Source organism: Catharus ustulatus, chromosome 11, assembly GCF_009819885.2.
Source record: "Catharus ustulatus isolate bCatUst1 chromosome 11, bCatUst1.pri.v2, whole genome shotgun sequence".
NCBI lineage: Eukaryota > Metazoa > Chordata > Aves > Passeriformes > Turdidae > Catharus > Catharus ustulatus.
The window spans coordinates 10,158,964-10,174,639 of record NC_046231.1 but is presented as its reverse complement, the minus strand read 5'-3'; positions in this window follow the sequence as shown (position 1 = coordinate 10,174,639).

Below are 15,676 nucleotides of genomic sequence, written 5' to 3'. Positions count from 1 at the left end.
GGTTCCCACATTACAGCACTCATTTCTGTTAGCACACCAGTGCTCAGCTTTATGGTGTATTGAAAGAAGCCACTTGGGAGGCAGATTTTGTCTTTACAGCAATGACTGATAATAACAGGTTGGAATATGAAAGGCAAAAAGTCTTAATTGTATACTGACAGAAACATACACAAAAATTTAGTGGTTAAACACAGCTCTTATGATTTACCAAACCCCAGTTAACTGAGGATGCAAAAAGATACTGAAACATTAAGGAAAATGCATCCCTTGGTGACTTGTCTCCAATATTTAAAACTAACCTCTGTAGTGCTCATCTTGCTTTTCTTCAGAAGTGACACTTACTAAGACAGCAGTAGTAGGTGGGACAATACTGACACCAGAATATTGGCTCCTGAAAATTTCCCCACCTGGTCCTTTTTTATTCTCATCTACTTATAAGTATTTCATAATTTTTTTCAAGATTGTTTTTCAGCATCTTGGGAAAGGTGATGTGCACTTCTGCAAGGCATACTGGGAGATCAGCTAAATGAAACCTTGCATTTCAAAGTTAATTTATACTATACAGACTACTAAAAACAAATGTTGTAAATTGCAATCTCAACAAGTTTTGAGAGAATGGATCCACAAGTGAGTCAGCTAAAGTAGAAAATTCATATGTCAGGATGAGAATTAAACTTAATCCAGTGTTTGAATATCTCAAAAGAGTTGTAAGTGCAGATAAATGAGTACCTTACCAGCCTTTATCTCTCTTGTTTTCACATTCCATGTAAGCGAACCATTTGGAATTATACAGGTAAGTTTTTGAGAGTAAAACTGAGGCTTCAACTTCTTATGGATTAAGTGTGCTCTACACAGTCTGAAGAGCCAGATTTTCAGTCAGAATATTTCATAGTCCTTATTCTTTGGGACATTTTATTTATAATATCTTGATTTCATATCTCTATTTTTTAAAATGTCACATGATCAAACTTTGAAGTTAATAGAATCTGTCCAAGAGCACATGCAGAATGATCTGGTGTCATCTGTGTTAATGTACTGTATAAATTTAATATTTACCCAATCTCCTAGTTGTTTCTCATTGTCCCAATTGTAAAACATTTCTGAACATGGCTCACAGAATGTATTGCAAATAGAATCTAATAATATAAGCTACAATTTGATGCAATCTGAAACAGCTCTAATATTGTCACCTCTGTATTTAAAATGCAGTGTTTGTAATTTCTTTTTTGTGTTTTGTTTGGTTGGTTGTTTTTTGTTTGTTTTTTTTTTTGTTTTGTTTGGTTTGGGGTTTTTTGTTTTTTCATTTTGGGTACTCTTTTGTGTTTTGGGTTGGTTGGTTTGTTTGTTTGGTTTTTTGTTAGGTTGGTTTTTCTTTTGAGGTAAAAAGAAAAATTAGATTATAAGTGATCTGAGGACAGAAGTAATGTAATACATCCACAACAGAAGATGTCATTTGTTCCAAGAGTAGCTTGAAATCTAGGGAAATCGTTGTGCTTATAATCACCTAATCTGGCAACACAGTAATAATTTGGGTTAGAAAGATCTTATCTTATAAAACTGTGGTTTTGTATGTCCTTGAACAGCCAGTCCAACTTCATAGTGAGAGTTTATATCTCTCATGGTAAACTTGAGCTGTGCTGCAGGTGTTTTAGTTTATCACTGAAAGGAAATGACTTTTTTTACACCTAATTTAAACTGAAGCTATTCACAGTTTAAAATGTTCAGTAACAGTGACCTCTGTAATGACTAACACATTGCAGGTGGTCCGATAGCAGGCCAGTGGTTAATGTTTGCTATCGAGAGAGACAGAATTAAATGTCCACCCCACAGTTGTTTTCTTCCAGTTTATAGTATGGACACAACAGCTGGCTCAAAAGTAAGCCACAATTAAAGGGCACGTGAAAAGTTGCAATCAGTGTATTTCCTGCAATGGGAGAGCTTTCCTGTTGGCATCTACTTAAAATTTGTCATTAAATTTGAAAGCAGAAATCTGGGTAAATAATTGCAACCTAAATCTCTGAATGAGATTTTTGATGCTTATATTCCAGCTTTGCAGTCCCTGCTTAGTCCTTCAGGCAAAACTCCTGTTTGTTCTGCAGTTACATGGCTGAGATCAATAAGTGTTTCGTCTTGGAGGACCTGAAGTGTTTTATCAGAACCAAGAATGCTCAACCAAAGCTCTCAGCTTTCACAAATAACTAACCGAGAAGGCAGTTCAGATTTCCCATCACAACATATGAAGCAAAACAGGGGAGCTTGGAGCCTTTGTTTTAGCTATTTTCATTTTGATAAAAACTAGGTGTCTTTACTGTGTAGCTGCCATGCAGATTGTTCAAATAAAGGACGACCTGGGTGCATCTAAACCAGTCACAATCATTGTCACCTTGATTCAAAGTTTTATTTCTTTACAACGCATACTGAACTCTATTGTGGCACAGACAGCTGATCATGCATCCCATTCATGCAATGTGATTTGAGAATCTCAGTTCTGGGAGCACAAAAGTACTTGGTAGAAGTGGGTGAGAAATTTAGGTCTTGTCAGAGGACAGTTTTCTACTGAGAAACAATTCTGTTTCTGTTGTCTGCCTTGGAGTGACAAGAGCTGTTACACAAAGAAAGAACCTGAAAGCAAATCTGATTCACAGGAGATAATTGCCATCGTATCTCAGAAATGTTTCTTCAGGAGGTGTCTTCAGCAGGAATTTAAAACAGCCACATTTTCTTAGAATACAGGATAACTGACCACAAGAGCTGAGAAGACAAGATGTGTAAACAGAAGTTGTTCTGAAAAGTATGTTACAATTATATGTTAGATACACAGACCTCTTATGAAATGGCCAGGATTAGGATTTATCAACATTTTGTGAAGTATTCCTTAAAGAAAAATAGTCACCTTAGTAATAGAGTGCCTGGATAGGACCCATTTCACTGCCCTGTTAACAATGCGCAGATGAGAATCAAGGCACTCTAGTGTTATGTGGAGTACATCAGCTGACATTGCTTTTTGCTGCATGAATGAACCTAGACAAAAAAGCACTCCACAGTATAACCAGTAGATAAAGTAGACTGAATTCTAATTGGGAAAGGGATTGGAATCCAGATCATTTAAGTGTAGAGTCATCAGTTTGGATCAGACTGAAAAAAAAGCCACATTAGAGTTTTAATATATATTTAATTATTTTATTCTCACCTGGGAATGATATATAATCTGTTTTTTAGGTTTCTCTTCTGGGAAGAGGGAAATTTGCATTCAAATGCTACAGGCAGAGGGTGGGACTGAGCTCACCTTCTGCTAGATGTTACCCTGGAAGCTCCTGTAGGTTTTATAATAGCTTTCTGAAAATGAAATATTTCTTTCATCCATAATGAATGAAGCACACCTTTTTCTCTGCAGTTATCTCAGTTTATGCAGTAAATTTTCACTCCAAGCAAAACAGGCTCTTTGCACAGCTGTGTGAACAAATAGCTTCACTCATACTCTATTGGAATTCTCCCTCCTCTATTTCAAGATCTAACAAACACTAACATGTATCATTAATAGGATTTTTTCTATGATTTGAGGATAGTAGTTATTGAAAAGAATTGCATTAATCAGTCCTATATTATTAGTAAGTTTTCAGATCATTATTTTCAACTGTCAGATCATTATTTTCAATAAAAAATAATTAGTTTGACAAAGTATTTTTAATATATGTGCTTGTTCAGAAGTATTTATGTTGGTATGGTTTCTGAGGAGGAATGATAAGGTGTCATCATGGCCATCTTCTTTATATATGCAGTTTCATATATTTTATAAACCAGTAGAATTATTCACATTTATAATTCCTTTAAGTTTATGTCATATTTAAAGTATCAGGAATATTAAAATTATAGAAATCATGCAAAATTATAGGGACAAAGATGTAGGTATCTCATTTTAAAAATTCATTATTATTATTTTTCATAAGCTATATCCTATGCAGTATTCATATAAGGAATATATTTGGTGGATGTGTTACACAAATAACACACAACAATAATATTTAGTTCTGACCCACTTACATTTATATCTTTGACACTAAAAATTTCCATTTCCAGTTAAAGTCTGTACATGTATTAGCAAGGCCTTTTATTGTCTTGAAATTAAATCTTTTGAAGTTTCTTCCTCTCTGAGACAAAAGAAAGCATATAGTTGACATCAAAGTGGAGACGTACTGCTGGCTAGTAATTATGGTAACTTAACGTTGCCCAGTTCCCACCCATTTACAAGCTTGCCTTTACTTTCCTCAGCATGTTCTTATTTTGATCAACACCTTTAGAAATAACTGGATAGCCCAGTTACTTTTAAAGTTTCTGCAAATTTGGTTGGAAAAGAAAATAGCGGTTTAATAATTTATTCTTTATATGTAATTTTGGCTTTTTAAAAACCTCCTTTAATTACTCTAAGTTGTAACTGTTAGCTGGGTGTTGCCAGATGTGAAACCAGACACAAGGGTGAGATTTTACAATTCAATCACAGCTGCTTAGGACAAAATCTGGTTTAGGACACAAGAGATGGATTTAGAATACTAAATTTATATTAAAAAATAGTGGGGGATTGTATGCAGGACAGCTAAAGTTGTGGGTTTTTTGCAAACTTATGAACTTCAAGAGAATCAATCCAATCAGAGTCTAAAAGAGGCTTCAAAACTCAGCAAATAATATTTGCTATCAGTCTTCTCTCTTCATCCACCAAAGCAAGCATACAGATGTAGAGCACTGCTCTGTTTGCAAATTAAAGCCTCAATTCTCTGTAGTGTGTGTTAGTAAGGTGAGCACTGGAATGAAGGCTGAAGTGCCTCTGTGTCTTGGAACAATTTTAAACTTCTCTGAGTACCAGGATGATGAACTCAAAAGGAGTTTATTTATCTTAGGAATTTGAGTTTTACAGCTTAAGAAAGAATAACTTCAGAAATCCATGGCAGTCAGGGCAGGGCTGGGGGGGCGGTGTTCTCCCCATTCTTGCAAATTCTACTGCAGTGGCCAAATTGTTGATGTGCTCAGCAGAGCATGTTAGGTACTGCAGAGCAGCTGAAATAACTCTGCATGTCTTCTGCATGGTGACCTTTGTCCTGCCTGTGTATGAGGAGAGACACGCAGAGCCAAAACATTTATACCAATATTTTAACAAAGATGTGTGGGACTGGGGAAGTCTGTCCAGTGAGTAAGTCCTGTTTTTCCATAGCTAAAACCAAAACAAACCAAGTGTACTTTCATCATAAAGTACATTTGAATTACAGTTTTACTAGTGTAAGGCAAATCTCTTGGGTACCCTGCTTGCCCTCATTGTATTCCATCTTGTGTTTAGGTGATGGCAGTGCAACAATTTGAAGAGAGATTTTCCTTCTGAGTGCCTAAACCCAAGAGTGACTCACAACAAGAATATGAAAAAACAGCTATAACAAAATCCGAAACAGCTCAGCCACAACAAAACCCCTAGAATCTTCCACCTAGCATGATTCTTTATTTACAAAAATGGTAGCTAAAAAGTGAACTTTTCCTATTGTTTCTCCCAAGCTACTCTTTTTCTTCCTCTTGATGCAGATCTCAGTTACTGCTTCAGAGCAGCAAGCAGCAGCAGCAGCTAATTATAACCAGCAGTCTCTGTGTTCCCCCATGCTTACCAGGTCATAGCAACATTCATTTGGAGAGTGTTTTTTTCTAAACAGGAAAACATTTCTCCAACAAAAGTCTGTAAATATTTTTCTCAGTAGTACTGGCAGGCAATATTTATCCTGGTACTGAGGTCATTCAGAGGAGATCAGATGTGATAGTGCTGAGCTTTTAGCTGTCAGCAGGACTTTCTGGCATTTCCATAGAGTTTTCAAACTCTAAGCATAGAGAAGTCTGTTTTTCTTGTCCAGGCACGCTTCTAATTTCCATCACTATTAAGAGGTGTTGTACAATCTTATCAGGGACTTTATAGACCTCCCAAGTGTTCTATGGCCACTTGAGTCTCTCATGGTTTAATTGATTGTGACAGATAACAATGTACTGTAAATGTGTGATTTGATCAAGAGATCATGATGAACCTTATAAATTTTCAAAATTAAATCTGAGTGTTTCATGCATTTTTTCCAAGCCTGGTGATGGAATTGCAGAGTAACATGGGCAATGAGTGTTTATCACTGTGATAACAATAACTACTCTCCTCTCTCTGCTTACCCTGCGTCTTCAGCTTGTTTAATCACTTCTCAGATTTTCTTCATTTATTTTCTGGTCAGCTTTTTTATTATTTTCCTTGCATTCTGAAATTCATTTTCTATATCGGTCTTCTTGACACTAACAGTAGTTATTCTGAATTGCTGTGTGTTATTTATGAAAGTCAAGTTGCCAATAGAGTAAAGTATTTATAAAGTTCTTCTAATGCATTTATAAACTCATCCAACAATAATTACAGTAATTTCACGACTATAAGGCGCACCCTTTTGACTAAAATTTTCCCCAGAACCCGGAAGTGCGCCTTATAGTCCAGTGCGCCTTATCTGACGTACAAAGTTGCGACATTTGCCAACCCAGAAGTGGGAGCCCGCAACAGTCCCCAGCCAAGCAAAGCCCGCCCGGCGGCGGCATCAGGCCAGCACTGGGCCGGGGTGAGCCCGGTGGCATCGGGGCGGCGGCCGCGCGGGGGAGGGAAAGGGTGGCAGCGCAACCTGGGCAGGGGGGCAAAGCTGCTGGCATCGGGGTGGCCACCGTGCTGGGGGGGAGGAGAAGCTGCCAGAATTGGGGCGGCCGCCACACGGGGTGGGGAAGCCGCCGGCATTAGGGCAGCGGCGGCGCCGGGCGAGCCTGCCAGCATCGGGTCACCCGGAGTGCCAGGGAACTCCCGGAACAGCGGGGCCCCGGAGACGCTGCACAGAGCAGTGGCAGGCATGCCCCGGCCCCGGGGACACTCCACGGAGCGGCGGCGGGCATAGCCCGGCCCCACCAGGTACAGGCAGGCCCGGGGGCCAATGGCTGCCTGGTTGAGGCGAGACCTCGGCCAGCAACCGTGCGGGGGGAGCTGGGGGTGGAGCCTCGCTGCAAAAAAAAGTGCGCCTTATAGTCCAGTGCACCTTATATGATCTACAAAGTTGCGAATTTTGCCGACTCCCGGGGGGTGCACCTTATAGTCCCGTGCGCCTTAAGGTCGTGAAATTACTGTACTTACACAATACTTATCAGGATGTCATCCATTCTATTTATTTACTCGCCTATCCATTATTTTCATAATGCTGATTAAAAAAAAAAATCAGAAACACCTTTTATTCTGATTTCTTAAGGAATTACTGAAGTAATGTAAATGTTCTGCCACCTTGATTAAGAAACATACAATTCTAAGGAATCATTTGAACTTCTCAACTGAGTGTTGGGAGACGGCGATATTTCTACCCTGGCATGCATTTGAAAACATTAGCATTTCTTTTATTAAATGACAACGTTTATACACATGTAAAGTTTGTCCTTCCGTGATAGTGTTACTGTCTTCAAAACTGACCAAGCAAATCTCAGGTTCAGCATGAGATATTGTGTTATTGATGTGATACAGAAGATTATCTGACTGTATAACAAATCTGTCAGAATTACTTAGATTTTCATGCAGAAAAGCATTTAGTCTTTTCAATTCAAGTCTCTGTGGCTCTTTATCTGCTTCTTTATGTCAGGATTTTTTAAGGGGTCTGTCTTCCCAACCAGTGCACGGTACTGTATAACTGTATAACTGTAAAACTGCTCTGGCTGCTGGGTGTGAGGAGGAGGGAACAGGAACCTGGAAGTGGTCAAGAACTTTGCCTCCCAACTCATTTGAAGATATTACACTTCTTGTTTTTTTCCAAATAGAGTTATGATATTGGACTTCTGATAATAATATAGCACTTTATAAAGGCTTCATGTCTTGAAAATGTCTATTGCTGATTTTGAATGTCATTACAGAACTCTGTTCTTGAAACTTCCTGTGAAAAGTCCACTGACATTGAAGATACTCTTTGTTGCTCAGAACCCTAATTCACAGTGTGTCTTAGGATGTCAAATTCCTCTCATATGACTGCCTCAAAAGAACAGACTGATTATGTGGGAAGTCATTGCTGAGCAGAAACAAGTTTTTCTGATAGAATATGAGCACTCATTATTTCTAACCAGTTAAGGAAACTAAAATCACAGTATTTTCTTTTTGTTCACACTTAGAATAGTAACTTGTCATGCAGAGTCCACTGCTAATTAAAAATATTACTACTGTTAGCACGGACATCTACCTAGGTAATTTGCCTTAGTAACAATTCATCCAAACCAGAAGCAAGAGGGAAGAATTTTTAAATTAATTGTCTAAGATTATGCATGTCAATGTTATGATGAATAGATGGTACTGAATTCCATGAAATAATTTAGACATAAGAGTCTATTAGCTAGTTAGAAAGCATGACCCCATTTAAAAGTTATGGACCAGCATAGCATCTAATCTATATTATTTGATTTGTATACCCTTTATGATCTAACCAGATCCCATAATGTCAAAAATCATACCTATCACATTGAATTATTACACATTAAGAAGACAGTATTGGAAAAATCAGCTATGTTTGTCTCAAGAGTGAGCTCTGTTAGCATATTTACTCTACAGAAAAAGAAATTCTGCTCATTGCATTAAAAAAAATCAAGAACCCATCTCCAAGTGCTTTTAAAATTAAATGGAGCATGAAATAATAATTTTATAGTACTTGGGTTGGCTTTTCCCTACAGTCTTCAAAAAAACCAAAAATGCTAATCATCCTTTATTTGTATTTTCATTAATCAAATGTCAGTAGATGGCTTCAATAATTCTGTACATATTTGTTTGCTGACAAAATTTAGATGAGCAGATCATTTTAAACTGTATCATGCTTTTAAATCCCACAGCAACTATGATTACCCATGAAGGAAGAAGAAAAACATTGCTTCTACATAAAAATGTGGTAGAAAAAAGAAACACATGCCTGAACTTACTCTAATTTGCTCATTTTAAAAAAAAGAACAAAAGCCAATGGCTCTTCAGGACAAAGTAAGATGTGAATGCATGACATACTTACAGAAGTTAATCACAGAGCTTTAATTTAGCAAAGCAAAGTTAAAAGTATTATGATTATGTGTGATATTTTTAACATGTCATGCTTTATTGCAGAACCTCAGGCTTTTCAGGGTCTGTTTGTGTTTGGACAAAAACATGCACATGAATGAAATAGAGATGAAAACTGATTGAGGAGTGAATCAATATAATCATTAATAATTTTGCCTATATGTATGTAAAATAGAAATCTCCAAAGATACCATCATCAGATATTCCCAAATGGAGTATACATTTGAAATTATGCATGAGATTTCTAGGCAGTGTATGTTCTTTTTCTGATAGGTTATTTGAAACTAGCAGGGGAGGATGTTCAGCTCCCCATATTCTGTTTAGAATGGACACATCCCCAGAACAAGCTGCACTCTGAGTCCAGTGGGACCTTGGTGCTCTCTCAGAGAGCAGGCAGTGTTGTACAGCCTTGGGGTCCCCTTCCAGTGTCCTCTGCACGTGGAGCTGCTCTAACTTTGGTTCAGGATTCAGCTCCAACAAGGGCCTGCGTTTGCACGTCTTTCACAATTTTTTGTCCTGTAAAACCTCATACCCTTGTGCTAGTGTGGTAGTTTAGAGTGCAGCTGCTGTCAGGCAGGTTTGGAGCACACAGATGGAGAAAGGTGCATGTACCACTACAGAAGGGGCACAGAGACCTGCTGCTGATGTTCCAGAGCACACCCACACGAGCAAAGACTGGACAAGGGGGTTTGCATTTACCAGCAGATAACCTGAAATCCCTAGCACAAAGTGACTCTTTCCAGGAATTCTGTAAGTGATCAAGAACTCAGTGTCCTGAAAATATCACCAAAGTCTAATCACTTAGTCCCAAGTTTAATGAAGTCTTTAGGCCCAAACTTGCTATTAATTTAAATGGGAAATCAATGGGAAGTTGGAAGCCTAAATGCTTTGTTGAATCAAGGCCCCCAGGCTCAATTGAGATTCCCATAGTGATCACTGTAAAGAATTCTCTTAAAGCTCTGGATTGTGTTAATCATTTCCATACCTGTCTGTAGGTACCTACCTGGTTCTTTTACAACATTTATTTTATGTGTTTTAAAAGGGACTGAAAGTGATACTTTCAAAGCATCTAAGGTACAGTTAGACACATAACTTTGAGTGTGATCAAAAATATTTTCCAAAATCTTTCCGGTGCATGACTGCATTTCCAAGTATGTATCTACAGCAAAAGCTGGCACTAGTGATTGAAACACCCAAATTCTACATTTTACAGCCTCTCCACTGCAAAACAATTCATTTGGAATTTCTATCTTAAATACAACCAAGAATTTGAAGAGTTATTGCAATAATTTTTCCTGTCACTGTGTTTGGTATCAAAGATGTTTGGATAATTGGCCTGTGAACCTTCCCAACAGAATATTTTAAAGATGCTAAGGAATTCAGGAAAAAAAAGTAGTTTAAAAGTTTTTCACTAGCAAACCTAATCACTATGGATAGATGAATAATTAATTCTAAATAATATATCCCAGTTTGTTACTTTAATCCTACTAAGTAATTATTCAGTTTTATCTTACAGTATTCCCCAGCTCATACTAACTGGCTTCACTTAAATAATTCACTATGGGCCAAAGCTTGATTGCACTGGAGTCAATGGCAAAAATCCCATTTTCTCCAGTGACAACAGTATTTAACCCTGAGGAACTGACCTTAAGGTTAATTAAATGTTTGAGAAAACCTGAGGTGATTTATAGTTTCATGCTGAAAGCAAGAAAAATTCACAGTTTTGTTAGGTTTTGATGTAAAACAAGATAAAACCTAGTGCTCTCAAGCTGAGTTTCACTTTCAGGTTGTATTTTCTTTTAAAATCCAAAACTCAGAGAAACACGAGTGAAATGGACTCTGTGGATGGCAACAAAATTTTAATTTTTTTTTTTTTTAACTCCTTAAGAAGGTCTACCCTGAAAGTTTTGTACACCTTTGCTTCTATGATGTCCTTCATGCATCCTACTAATAATGAAACTCTTTATTAGAGGTTTGTTTTCATGGTGCCGTTTTACTGGAACTATTGCAAGCAGTGCTGGGCATATTTCTTCAGTGTGCATATAAACAGTTATGAGAGAAGGAAAAAAGAAAGCCTTCTGTATACACATTTCCTGGAATGGAGAGCATTAGTTAAGTAATGTTATATACTTGATTTGATTGATGAGTTTTAGGGAGATTATTTCTCGGCTTGATTCATGTGCTTAAGGACTGTAAAATAATTTAGAATCTAATTGCAATGTTTTCCAGAATTTTATGTTGCTTACATTATCCTTATGGAATACAGAAATTCCAATCCATCCTCTACATAGTTCTTTGATATACAGTAGCATAATTCATTTTACTAGAAGGTAGCCAGATTACACATGCAAGTATGGTATTCATTTGAAGATATTAAACTTTCTTCTGTATATGTTGACAAAAATATCCAGTATGTTAATATACAGATTTCTCAAAGCTCACTGTACAGTTCTGCTGTTTAATAAAGGCAGAGAAAGATTTTTCCACTGTAATTGCATATACAGTATTAGAATTTGTATATAAAAATAATGGTAATTTTTCCTTTTCACTTCCTCAGCTAGTATCTATTCTAATAGAAGTTGAATATGTATCTATTTGGGTGTGGAAAAGGCACTGTTCTATACAGTCAGTAGGTGGGAAGGAGAATTAAGGAATGTATTTATCAGAAGCCATACAAAACCCCTCCAAACATTGAAATCATCAGAAGCTGTGACAGCAAAGAAATCAAGCTGAAAGGAAGCTGTGATGTAGAATTGAAAGTTCACAGAGTTCAAGACTTGATAACTTCATGAATTCCATGAAAGAATAACAAAAAGAAGCAGAAAGAATCTAAACCAGCTCAGAGCTGCATGACTCAGCTACTCTAACAGTAAGATGATCTTTGTCCTGAGAGCAAAACGCTGAGTAGGAGAAAGTGTTCAAGTGTTCAGAGCTGCTTGAATATCTCAGCTCTCTGAAGCTCTCTGTTGCTGACCTATGCTTTAACACCACTGCTGCCTTCTTCATGTTTGATAAAAGGGACTGGATTTTTTTTTTCCTTTATTTCCCTGATCAGCACCTGGCAGAATGAAATTATAACCACAGTCCCCAAAATGGACAGAAGGAAGATCTTAGCAACGAGTCAGGTGTAGACACCCACAAGAGAAAAGACAATGAGCCCTCATCATTTAGAGCATTGTATTAGCTCTTGTTTCTGTGTGTCTACATCTGATTGGTATTTTACATATTACCTTTTCCTGCTACAGGACATTTTTCATGTTCTGTGCTCCCACTTTGTCTTGGATTACTGCCCTATAATAGGAAAACATATGTTTTAAAGGGAATTTTCTGAAACTTAGACATTTAGAGAGAACTTTTCTAACCTTAGAATGATGTAGAAATTAGACCAAGGTAATTAGAATAAACCTGCTTTTTGTAGAGGCCAAGGCTTTCTTGACTGTATGTCCACTATTTCAACTTGAAGAATGTTAAAGTCACAATATTTAAAAGAGTCTCTCAGTGTCATGAGTTTCTCTTTTCTCATTCTTACTTGAGGCTGACAGGGGATGTTTTTTGCCTGCTGCAAATTCCACATCTATTTTCAGAAACTTCTGTTGCTTGGATTTTTGGGGGTCTGTCAGTGTGCAATATCTAAGTCTTGGTTTGCATGCTTGTGCTCTGCTAAGTGTCATGTATGTGTTAGGCTTGCCAGAATAGTTGAAGAGAAAATTCTGAATGTCAAGAGTTGCTCGATGGCAAATAATGTCCTTTGAAAAGGAAAAGTACTGCTTGATAGGAGTAAAATATCAGTATTAACTCCTTCATTTACAATCTGTTGAAAGCCAACAACTTTTCAATTTTTGAAAATGTCATCTAAAGATTGTTTTTCTCTATCTTATTCTCTACTGTAAGCACAAATGCTACAGAGGATCTAGAACAGGCTTTAGGATTTTCCTTCCCTGAAGACAAATCATTAGTGGTATTTTTGGATAGTATCTATTGCATGATGTGGAAAAAAGGATGCCTTAATAAGATACAGCATAGTGATCACACCACTTGGCATCAGTAATTGCTACAAAACTAGGTAAAATTTAGAGAGTAAGAATACTTTTGCTTAGATTCTTGATAACTGAAGTATCATTACTGAGCTTCATGGAATTTACTCTCCCTGGATATCTTTAATTATCTAAATGTTCTGTACTCCTGTCTTCCTTTCTCCTGGATTTTTTTCATAGTTATTATGTAGCACTAAAAACTGGGCTTGCAGGGTGAAATCCATGGATTTCAAAGAATTGGAAGTCCATCTATGCATTATTAGCTATTCACAAGCTAACACTAAAGATTTTGCATATATTTGGAGATTAGGGAAAGAGAAGGATTCCCCCAGGTTTCATCTCAGTATTGAAGCCTACATCTGATAAACACACAGTATTAGTAGATGTGTCAGAATATAGAACTGGGCAATGTACTTCACATTATTTTACACTCCTTTCCCCAGAAAAGTAAACAACCACACTGAACCATCTTTGCATCTCTAAAATGACATTGGGGAATCATTATAAGGTTCCAGGTGTTCACTGCTAATGACTGCACAAAATTAGGAAATAAACTTTTCAAGTTTGTTTTATTTTACTTTATGCTGATTTGTAAATGAGTGTGTTTCTTAGCTATGTTGAGCTAAATAATTATGAGAAAATGAAAAGACACAGGAGTATTTTAAAGAAGGATTTGTTATTGAGAACCCCTAGACTGCATTGTACCCACAGATAATACCACAAAGTATCCAAACCAGAATGGAGCATTGATGAGATTTTTGATCTTGGATAATTTAGGGACTATTTAAATATCCCATTATGGGAACATTTCTACTTGCCATGAGTCAATTGCAGGATTAAGTTGTGGCAGTTCTATAGAAGAGTATGAAATATTCAGTTCTTATGAGTTTCCAGAATAGTTCAACTTCTGTTCCTTTTTGGAGTATAGAAACATTTGGGTATATAAGTGTTTTATGGTCCTGGTGATGGGCAGATCATAGCTGATCAGGCAGATACATCTTTGGGTTCCACATGATCTTACACAGTGAAAGCACTAAATCTGTGAAAACCTGCATTTTGCTTTTCAGATGTTGGCCCTCAGTACTGAGAGCAAGTTAAAAATCTGCCAATTTTGTTGGCAGATGGGGAACCCCTCCCCAATTGGAGGTACCGCAATCAAGTGGATTTTAACTGGTGCAGCACATCTTTATTTACAACTTGTAAAGTGTGTTTTCTTCTAAAACTTTCCATGTGATACAGCTCTTTATATTATATTACACTTATAAAATCTCACCAAACCCTTATGAATTAAAAGATAATTAGTGGTTCAAAACACATAAGACATTAGACCAGAAGTGTCAAAAATGTCATGAAAGACCATAAATCATAGTATACTTGCATTGATCCCTCATATAGTTAGTTTTTAAATCATCTCTTTAACACCTTGTAAATGTACAAACAACTATGAACCCAAGGGAAACTTTAATATGTTTTTTATACATATTTTAATTTCATCTCAAAGTACTGGCTGCATAAAAATTAAGTCAGACTCACAAAACCTCATTGATTTCCTCTGGATAAAACCCATCTGTCCAAACTAATTTAGAACCTTTTTGAAGCTGTAAAGTTAGTCATGCAACACTGAGGTCATTATGGACATCCTGTACTGTAGGAACTCTAGTGTAATTTTAAGAAGGTAATTTTGTTATATTTACTGTATTTAAATACAGTGCTACTTTTAAGGAACAAAAGCCTTACTGTGTAACTGTATTGAAAGTAAACCAGAAGCTGTGAAAAGTGAGATCTGTTCTTTTCCTTGTGATTAATGCACCTTTCTGCCAAAATTGAAACTTCTTAACTGAGCTCATTTAATACAAAGTAAACGAATTCTGCTCTTTGGATTTGATCCGCTGGCTAAGCTCTATAGATAAGGGTCTAACAGTGAATAGCTTTCATTCTAAACAAAGGATGTTTTGATAGAAAGGTCAGAGCTAAGGTCTTTTATATTGTGATAACAGGAAAGGGAAATGACATATTAATGGCAATTCATGCCATGGTGGTCTGCTGAACATGGTGGATCCAAAAGAAAAAAAAAAAGAAAAAGTGTTGCAGTGCTTTTTTTTAAGGACATCAGTTTTTAATTGGTCTTATTTTGAATGACAATTTCTTTCATTACAGTTGGCAAGATAGCGATGCCAAAATGTGCAACACTACTACCACGGGGAAGATGGAAAAAAATTGGGTGTATTGATCTGGATTCTGCCCTCGAACACTTTGCTGCCAACCAGAATATTAAGCAGGCTTAGCCCTTGTGAGTCACACTTGTAACAAATGATGATCTGTAGCTAATTTTTATAATGCGATAGACTTTAATTACACGCTGAATCACTTGAATAGGGCAAATAAGTTTAAATTAAGAGGTTCTCACTGTGGCTCAGGACACGTACATCATGTTGTGTGCTTTATGTGCAATGTTAGATTTGGGGAGTAGCATTTGCATAGAAGAGTAAAAGACACTGAATTTTAAAACATTCATGCATATTATAAAAATCTGAAC